Consider the following 8,209-nt stretch of genomic DNA (forward strand, 5'->3'; position numbering starts at 1 on the left):
AACTTCTACAACAGACGCTGCCGTTCAAGGTGATGTCAATAATTAAAAGAGGCCGGATGCCGGATTCTAGTCCTGAAGCGGAAGCAGGCGGCATGTCGCGCGTACAGGGGGAACATTATACCCGAAGCCTGCTTCCCCTTAATAAACATGATATTCCAGCTTCGCACGGTGCTCAGTGAGCCGGCTGAGCGCTCGGCGGCTACATCGATGCTTCTCCCAGAGTACGAACACACAGGCTGGATTGAAGCCCGCAGTGTGATGAACATCGCTGTGAGTTCGGTCCTCTCGTTCCCTCCCTGAGCCGCACGGGAAGACCATCACGCCTCGCTTCCTCAGAACACCCGCTCTGCGCTCGCCCGAGCAGGTTCCAGACGTCCGTGACCCGCAACGCCGCTGATAATCAAGGTGGCGCGACGCGGAGGGACCAGAGCGTGGTCAAAAGGCAGGATTGACAATTATTGTTGGCATTTGTCTAACCTTTTTGCGTTGACTACCTGAGCTGATGCTGCGGCTACCATCGGCGTTACAAATGTTTCTGAAATACAACTGTTTGACGTACATTGATGGGGGGGGGGGGGGGGGGGTTTAGACTATCTAGACTTTATTTTATCTTAACTTTCACTTTAGTTCCATTTGCCTGCATTATCTCCACTGACCAGCAGGTGGAAACTCCTCTGGTTGCAAAAAGCAGGTCAGATTGTGAAGTTCTCACTGGATGTATCACCTCCAGTAAACATCAACATGGGTTCATTGTCACAACTGCCAAGTGTTCTTCAATGCAGCGTGATGTTCATTTGCTTAATTATGGTGCATTTAAAGTCAAAAAGTGATGCGTGTGGAGCTGCGATCGACATGTCTCTACCAGAGCCTTCTACGTCACTCCTCCACATTCCAGATACGGCGACTTTCTTTGACGGAACAGCGAGGATCGCCAAACCCGGCCCGCAAACCGGCGGGTGGCGTTGAAACCACGTTGTCCATTTCCGCCGTCCGCTGTATGAGCGAGCTCATATTCATAAGTCAGATTCTGACTTCAGAAGACCATGTCAGTGACGGGCGTGAGCATGATTAATGCCTAAATGTGCATAAATGAGTGCATGTTCATGAGAATTGTAAATTAGAAGTGTTAACCCCCCCCCCAGTGATACCGTATGAGGGCATGCATCCTTCCAAATGTGTCCTATATCATTTTTAATGGCGTCGGCAGCAGATTTAAGGGGCATGCTAAAGCCAAGGAATAACATATTGATCGCGGTGATGATTTGTTACCTAAGCATTGTACCGTCACCGAAATAAAGAAATGGTTCCATATGAAAAAGTTGTTGTCACAGCAAGGCAACAACTTCGTATTGATCCTTTGAGGTTATCCAATAGCATCTATATCCAATTTAAAGCGGCTGGTGATGCTGTCAAGACATATAGCTTGAAATTTGACCTAGTTGAAATGGACTGAATAAAATACTGACATATTCTGGAGGATAAATATGATTTTAGAGCAAATTACATGGAGGAATGTCTTCTTAAGACGGGCGTTTTTTAATCTATCTGAGGTTCATGTTCTGGCCGATTACTCGGGTTTAATGTGAGCCACTCCGTCATGTTGGAGAACAACTTCATCAACATTCTTTGTACACTGTGAATGCAAAGAAGCATGACTCATTTTAAGTGTCCGTATTTACATATTTGGTCTGTTTTTTTGTGTTTTTTTCACATCCATAAGTGATATGTTAATGCATAGAATACACCTTCAGGTGTTGTCAGGGTTTTAATGTACAAAAAGACATTTTTAGGATGTGATGTATGGAAAGAAAATATCTTACTTCTTTCAATGTCTAATTGTTAATATTACAGGTTATTTGATTCTATATCTGTTTCAAAATAACTGCAGTTATTCCACTCAGTCGGGAGTCTTCTCAATGATGTCCAAACTGAATCCTGTCAGTTTACCAAGTAGGGCTGCAACTAACGATTATTTTGATAAGCGATTAATCGATTATTTTTCCGATTAATCAATGAATCGGATAAAAAAACAGTATTAAAAAAGCTTTAATTCCCACCCTTTATTCTAAAACAGAACTGCAAATTCACATTGCAAAAAGTCTTCAGAAAGTCCATAAGCATGTTGCTCATTGAACATAATAATTTATTAAAAAAAAAAAAATACATATCAGAAAATTTACCAAGATTTGTTTTTAACGTCAGAACTTGTTCTCTACACTACACTCAAAGGCTCACACTCAGACGTTGCAGTCCTATTACAACGAGATCCAAATAATGAGGCCAATCTAAAATGATCAAACTAACAAATAATGGCACTTTGCACTAGAGTGGACTGATGCATTGAACGATGTGACCAAAGAGGGCCGGACACAGAATACAACATTCCTGACTATGCTCTCACTTAGGAAGCATAACTGTGTTTCTTCTTCTTCACTACATTATGCCACGGCGATCAAAATGCTTCTACTGAGGGGGGGGGGGGGGGGGGTGTCCATCCAATCCGAGGCCTCGCAGACGCTTCGCCGCGGCCCAGAGACGGACATGAGAGGCGCTCACGTCAGTAAAGCTGTCAGGCAAAATGAATTCATTCCAATTAACGGCGGTTTCGCAAAGTGCCGTGGTAACAAGCCGGGGCTCTAAGAGGGAGGCTCGCCCCTCGATGACCCCTGACAGGCCGGCGGGAAGCCCGAGCCTCCGCGCCCGTAATGAGCTGCTGTCTTTCTGCCACAGGCCGCGGGGAGACGAGCCGCGGAGACGCCATCCAAGCGGCAGAGCACGAGCAGACGCTCTTGGGGGAGGAGGGGGCGCCGCGGTTACAACTCAGAGCTCACGTGGTGATATTACATGATTATTTTTATGCTTTTCTATTGGGGATGTGGTCATTTTGATAAAAGCGGTTTACAGTTCAAGCTGGTCGAGAGTTGAGCGGATCTAAAAGGTGGCGAAAGTGAAAGTGAAGATTTTAATGAAGCTTCCCCAATTCATTACGTCTGTTGTGAAGCAAGTTTTTGGATGTTTAAATATGGAAATGAGGCCTTATCTTGTCAAATATGTGCTTGTGTGCATGGAGAACACAAATGTCAGTACTGAATGGAGCCGGGTTTTGGGAATATAATAAAGTGTCTGTTTCAATCCCTCAATCAGAAAACACCGTCAACAGCTGTAAAACAATCAATTTGCACCATGTCTTTAGGAATAGGAGGTTAAAAATCTGGCAATGAAAAAAAAACAGATTATAGAAAGGAATGATACTGGGCCTGTCAGAGTGAGGAAAAAAAATGTATATAATGTACATCACGACGGATTTTCTCCAGTCGATGACTGACATTTAGACTATTCTTTTTTTTAATTAAAAGTGTTGAGGTACACAATTATGAATTATTTGTTATTTGTTAATTGGTTAAAATGTTGTAAAAAAAAATTTTTTTAAAACATTCAAATGTGTATTTTGTGAAAACTAATTCTCTGTCCAGTGAATGAGAAAGGATGTTTTTACCTGTTTTCGTGTCGTCTGCATGCAGATGTGATACAGCTGCACTTGTGATGTCACTGATCTGTCCTCTGGAAAGTTGTGTTTGTGGGTGCATCTTGGCTTACAAAAGCTTAAATTGTCTTTTATGAGTTGAATGTTTTGTGAACCAAACAACAGCTTATCGAGTCGGTAGAAAGAGAAAAGGAAACTCCTAAAGAGCAAGCAATACATATTTAATGAGACATTTAACAGAGAAAAGCTGTAAATCCTCCCATCTGTAGTGTGTTACATATGACACAGATTCCATTCTGACAAACAAAGCCTCGTGCTGTTTATTCGATGTAATGACATCATCATCGGAGATTTCATCTGCTTAACTGGACCCTTGACCCTGATTTTGTCTCTGGAGTTTCACTCTATCACGTCCCCGGATGTCCTCAGACACACAACCCCCGCACGGTGAGGCTGTGAAGTTGGTCCGTCCCGGTATCACAGACACACACACACACACACACACACACCTCGCCAGGTGACCACGTGGCCTCCTCACCTGCGAGAGACCGTCACACAACTGGTGTATCGGCACTCACCTCCACACTGCAGGGCGGTCGGGGGGGACACACACGTGAAGAAGCGGTCCGCTGTCCCTCGGTCGAGTTGATATCCGGACACCGGCTCCGAGGTGTCCGCGGCGGATGCGCGGCGTGTTTCCCGCTGCTCCGCGTCCTCTCCCGCGGTTAGATTTCCTCTGCGTCGTCGCCTCTCACGGACACAAACTTTGAGGACGCTATGAGGGACATTTGTGTCCGCTCGAAGGCTCGCTGACACGTCCCCGAAGACTGCGCCCCGCGACTGTTGATGCTGCGCGCGCTCCGCTCTCTCTCTCTCCCCCCCCCCCTCTCTCTCTCTCTCTCTCTCTCTCTCTCTCTAGTGGGCGGTGCGGTCGGGTTCGTGCGCTCCAGCGGTACATGCGTGACGCGCGCGGTTCGGGGTCCCTGGGTGTCGTCACGGGACGGAGTGCGTCCTATTCGGAATAAAAGCGAAAGATAAATCCGCCTTAACGGCCGCCGGCTGCGCGGGTAAGATTTTAGGGACAAGCAAGCGCGCGCCTCCCTCTGAAAACAGTATAGAAAACCCTGTAGATGTTTTACGATTAGCATATGGGTAACTATGAAAGAAGTCACCGAAGTTTGAAGATTAAAAAAAGAAAATCCATTCCGACCTCCATTAGGTGTGGATTGATTATTAGAGGTTCCCTCGGAGCCGTCAGAGGCTTTCGTTGCCTTCCGGTTTCCTCTCCGGGAGGGAGAGATAACAACGAGAGTAGAATTGAAACAGCCTTCATTTGGCAGAGACCCCTTCAAGACCCTGGACCCCGTGATTGGGAAGCCTTTTTTATTTGTATTTTTATTCCGTTCTGAGAAACAGCCTCTCTAATGAGAAGGTGGTACTTCTTCTTATTATTTATACACCACTTAACTTAAGAGGCCCCAATTTGAAACGTTATTCGTATTTATGTAATCAACCTCCTATCACAAGCATCCGTGGTAGCCCCATTAATTCAAGCTTATTACAAGGTTTCAGTGAAAGTGCCAACGAGTCACAGAGAGAGGTGCATACCAGCTTGTGCACCGGTTGAGGTCATATTTGGGCTAAGCTGTTTTTATGCATATTCATATCCTAATCGCAAATACGCCAGTATACACAATGAAGCTGAATAATGTGGGTATTATAATGAAAAGACAACTTGGTGTGACCACAGAGAAATAACATTAAATAGGACACCGTGGGTAATGCGAGCCCATCCAGGCCCATAATCATGATAGGGGCTTATGCCAGATGGGGAATGGTGTTTTCATGCCCCAAATGGAAACGTTGAGCCTCCTGAATAATATCGGGTAAAAATGCTTTTATTATTATAACCTGTAGCCATGCGGCACTGTTTATTTTCGGCGCGGGCAAAACGTGAAGCAAGCCAGGCTTTGTTGCCCACAGCTGCCCATTAGATATAGTTCCATAAATCATGTCTGGGCTGCGAGTGGTGCAGAAGTTGCGGAAAGTTTAGTTTGATGATGGTCCAGGCTTGAATATTTGAGAGTTAATATATTCACAATCCTGCTCATTCCCAGTAGACGTCTAGTGGAGGATGAGGTACATCCACCCGAGAGCTGCACTAGAGGCTCTGGGTGGAACTCTTTCACTTTGTATAAACAGCGGCTGGTGGACGTTAATGTGTGTCTGATGAGTTGCTACTTGCTTTGTAAAGAGGAGATTAGATCATTTTCAATCTCACAGCAGCAGAGATGAAACCCCAAAAAGATGCACGACAGAAGTGGTCCTAAACGTGGACTTGGGAGCTTCATAAAGTAATAGCAGCGTGTTGTGGCAAACCAGGGGGAGGAGCCTGGAGGCGGATCCCCAAGCTCAGGTCGGGGGAGGTGATAAAGGGGGTATACTGTCCAGTGCAGGTGCTGCAGCAGCTGGGCACGTGGCATTGGTCAAACCTGCAGCCCATCAGCTGATTGGAGGGGGGGCGGGCGGATATATCCACGGAGCTGAGCAGCAGCCAGGGGTGGGACAGACGCAGCAGGAGACAGAAGACCCACAGCAACTCGAAGACGTAACGACCTGGACTCACCTCTCCTACCCCAAACAGGGCGGACGGAACCGTTTACCCTACGGAGTCCTGGACCCAGAGCGAAAGTTGAAAGTTGTTCTGCCCAAGCACCCTTAAGCGGACCTTGTTATTAAAAAGGACCCTCTTTGTTAAGTGATCACTGTCTCCCAGCCTCCTGTTTTAGCCCTGAATCTGGCCCCACTTCCCCCCCGGGTTGCCACAGTGTGCTTTGAGATATTTTGCTCCATTGCATTGTATTGATTAGCTTTTTTGTCCACATGACTGGAGGTTTGTGAAACAAGACTCTGTGTCCGGACCTCGTCCTCCTTCCCCGAGGTGTGGAAAACCCGGCGCTCTCTCTCTGCTTGGTTTGGTGCCGGGATTATCTCAGGTCAGCAGAGAGCTCAGGGGCTGGAGAGGGCTTAGGATAAGTCAGAGTGACAATTAGCGGAGTGACACATCTTGACACGTCAGAGCTCCAAACAACCGGCGATGAATCATAGCGGCCTGTCCAGAAATAGCTGCTTGCGCCCCGCCGCCTTTTGTGGACCCTAACCTGGAAAAGTGTCACACACACACACACACACACATCCGATACATGGGCCTGTCGTTGAGGATGGCGACGGTCCTGAGGGTCAGCGTTATTCCCTCGGCTCCGTTCGTCGCTCATAATGTAAAGGTTGGTGTGAGTGGATAAACATCCCACTGCTGCCAGTAAACACGGAAGGATGTTGGTATTATTTTAAGAATCGCACCTCGTATTTGTTCGAGTGTGTTGAAGGGAAGCCGGCTTCAGGGCTCACGATGTTGAATCCAAGGGATGAGTTTGGGGCTGGAGGGACTATGAAGAAAGGATGATGATGGTGGGAGCCACTTATGCTACATTTGAACTCTGATGTGTCTTTGTGGTTGCAATATTCTTTTCTAAGATATTCTAAGATTGTTTCTATTTCTTTTACCTTTAGATGCTGCATTTTATTTATATATTTTTTGTCTTATTGTAGATGTTCATTTTCTTTTCTTTGGAATACACTGAGGGATGGAGTCTAGTTTCAATAATGTCAAGACTATAGCAGACAAAAATAAATGAAGATGAATGCTTAACTCAACCAATTACTTTAACAAAATAAAGGTTTCCACTGGATTTTTAAAGTGCATTCTGAGTCATTCCAGGATGAATTTGATTACTTGCTATGCAGGAAGAAGCCGACACAAACTGTCGTCATCCAGCATCGTCGTTTTACGTCACCTAAGAGACTCGTGCGTGATATTGATTAGAGCTTTTCTGATGGCTCTCTGTTGGCCTCTTAACATGCGCAGATATGAACATTTAAAAACGTTCAACTTAACGCTGCTTGCTGGATGAATGTTTATGGAGGTTTATTAATGACATGGCTGTTACTGAGAATCATGAATGTGTGTGACTAATAAGCAGAATTCAATTTGTCTTAGCTTAAAAATAGTGTATTACCTATGGTAGCACTGTGACATACGCCTAAACCACATTCAAATCATGCAACAACCACATAACAAGTTTTTACAGTTTATCATCTTTAGGACCAACTACCAATATTTCATTCTTTAGTCTGTAAATGGTTGTGTAGCCTACAGCATCGTACCCTATTTCACTAGTTTCCTCTGGCAAAGAGTTCCACATTTTATTGTGTACGTCGATCGCTTTTATTGGAAAATTGGAATGAGTAATAAAGCTGGCCTCCTTATTGTTGTTCACTGCACGCGGTTGGCTGAAGGTTTTTTTCAAACGCTTATATTCACATTCTGTCTGAAGGTATTCATGACAAATACTGTCATGTAAAAGGTGTACGAATCCATAATGGGGGTAAAAAAGGAAAGTATGTTAAGGCCATTAGAAAAAGGGTTTCAATTCACTGCTTCACCTTCACAACACCACAGGATCGTTCTGTTCTGATCGTCCGAGACAGGAAAAACTAAAGGCTCAAACCACAACAACATGCAGGGTTAGATCTCCGTAGGTTTCTTCTCCGAGAGTGCAAAGTCGAGGCTAGCACAACAAAAATGTCCAGCTAATGGGATAAACGCTGACGATAGGGGTGGACGATGATGCCGCTCAGCCGCGGCTGCATCTGTTGGAGAAGTAA

The 8,209-nt window shown here is 45.5% G+C and overlaps 1 protein-coding gene across 3 annotated transcripts in view; it reads right to left on the bottom strand.

Moving 5' to 3' along the window:
• mgat4c (mgat4 family member C) overlaps positions 1–4,402 on the bottom strand; it is a 79,250-nt gene extending 74,848 nt beyond the window's left edge. The window contains exon 1 of one of the 3 annotated variants that reach the window (XM_040163280.2): positions 4,063–4,402. The gene's annotated coding sequence lies outside the window, so the exon portion shown is untranslated. The remainder of the gene's footprint in view (positions 1–4,062) is intronic. The other 2 variants (XM_040163279.2, XM_040163282.2) reach the window with 2 other exon arrangements.
• Between the last annotated feature and the right edge of the window lie 3,807 nt (positions 4,403–8,209).

The sequence above is a fragment of the Gasterosteus aculeatus genome, chromosome X (genome assembly GCF_964276395.1).
Source record: "Gasterosteus aculeatus chromosome X, fGasAcu3.hap1.1, whole genome shotgun sequence".
NCBI classification, from domain to species: Eukaryota; Metazoa; Chordata; class Actinopteri; order Perciformes; family Gasterosteidae; genus Gasterosteus; species Gasterosteus aculeatus.